The sequence below is a fragment of the Octopus bimaculoides genome, chromosome 3, assembly GCF_001194135.2.
Source record: "Octopus bimaculoides isolate UCB-OBI-ISO-001 chromosome 3, ASM119413v2, whole genome shotgun sequence".
NCBI classification, from domain to species: Eukaryota; Metazoa; Mollusca; class Cephalopoda; order Octopoda; family Octopodidae; genus Octopus; species Octopus bimaculoides.
The window spans coordinates 3,991,264-3,992,897 of record NC_068983.1 but is presented as its reverse complement, the minus strand read 5'-3'; positions in this window follow the sequence as shown (position 1 = coordinate 3,992,897).

Here is a 1,634-nt window from a genome sequence, read left to right as displayed (position 1 = left end):
CACCGCCAGAATCGTTTGAGAATCGTTTGTTTACGTAGTCAGTACTTAATGTATTCGATTGAATGGACGTCAGTCATTGGTTGAAATTACAGAAATACGACAACTTTAACATGAAATAAATTGCAATATAATAATTTTTCTTAAGAAGACTAAGAGAAAAAGATGTTTTATATGACACATTCCACCAGTGTCCCAAGTTTCAAAGTGTTTCGTTAAGAAAATACTGGTGCCCCCGCTTTGAACTAGATCCAAAGCACCCACTACACTCTCGGAGTGGTTGGCGTTAGGAAGGGCATCCAGCTGTAGAAACCTTGCCGGATCAGATGGGAGCCTGGTGCGGCCTCCTGGCTTGTCAGTCCTCAGTCAAACCGTCCAACCCATGCCAGCATGGAAAATGGACATTAAACGATGATGATGATGATGACGACGATATATATATATATACACACACACACATACATACATATATGCATGTGTGTGTGCGTGTTTGTCCGCCAGCACTGCTTGACAGCCGGTGCTAACTTGATTACCTCTTCGTTACATAGCAGTTCGGCAAAACCAGACCGATAGAATAAGTTCCAGGCTTAGAAAAAACTAAACACTCGGGTTGATCCGATCCGTTCGAGTAAAAAATCTTGAAAGCAGTGCTGCAGCATGACCGCAATCCAATGAATGAATGGAAAGAAGTAAAAGATAAAAGACACACACACACACACACACACACACACATACATGCATTGCAGGTTATGGGCACAACTTGATAGTCTGTAATGATTCGTTAAGGGAATGTAGAGTCAACGGCTGCCATATTTAATCATATATCAAAAAACTCGCTGAGCAGCGAAGAGAGAGAGAGAGAATCTCTCTTCAATCATTGCCTGTCACAGTTCACTTAGTGTAAAATGCAAGAAGGCGAGGGTTGTTTGAAGATGTCAACACATGGGGATATCTCGTTTATTTTCAACACCAGTCGACAAATGTCGAGGACAAAATCATAGATTAGCAGCAGTTAAGTGTGAAACATTTTCGAATATTCATTCTTGCGTATCTCACAAGGGGGTTTGCCAACCTTAATATAGTGACCCCCGCCTTTCAAGGCATACCATTGCCTAATGTGTTTTTGTTTTCGTTTTTGCTTGTTTTTTTTTTCTCTCACTTTTTCTCTTCCAAATTTAGACAAGCGCGGGAAATGGATAGGTTTGTTAGTTCGGTTAGTGTGAAAATATTGGGTCTTCAATTTTGGGAACAAACTCCGAAACATATCCAGGAGTGGCTGTGTGGTAAGGAACTTGCTTCCCAGCCACATGGTTCCGGGTTCAGTCCCACTGCATGGCACCTTGGGTAAGTGTCTTCTACTATAGCCTCAGGCCGAACAAAGACTTGTGACAGTATTTGGTAGACGGAAACTGAAAGAAGCCCGCCGTATATATATAAGTGTGTGGGATCTTTTTTAAAACGGGGGCCACATTTTTCATTAATGTTTTACGTAGTGTTTTTGGTACCGAAAGACTTTCAAACTTCGTATACTTATCTATTTTGTGTTATAGAACAGAAAAATATTTTTGTATTCGAATTTATTTCATGTAAAAAATTGTCTTATTTCGATAATTTCAACCAATCACTGACGTCCACTC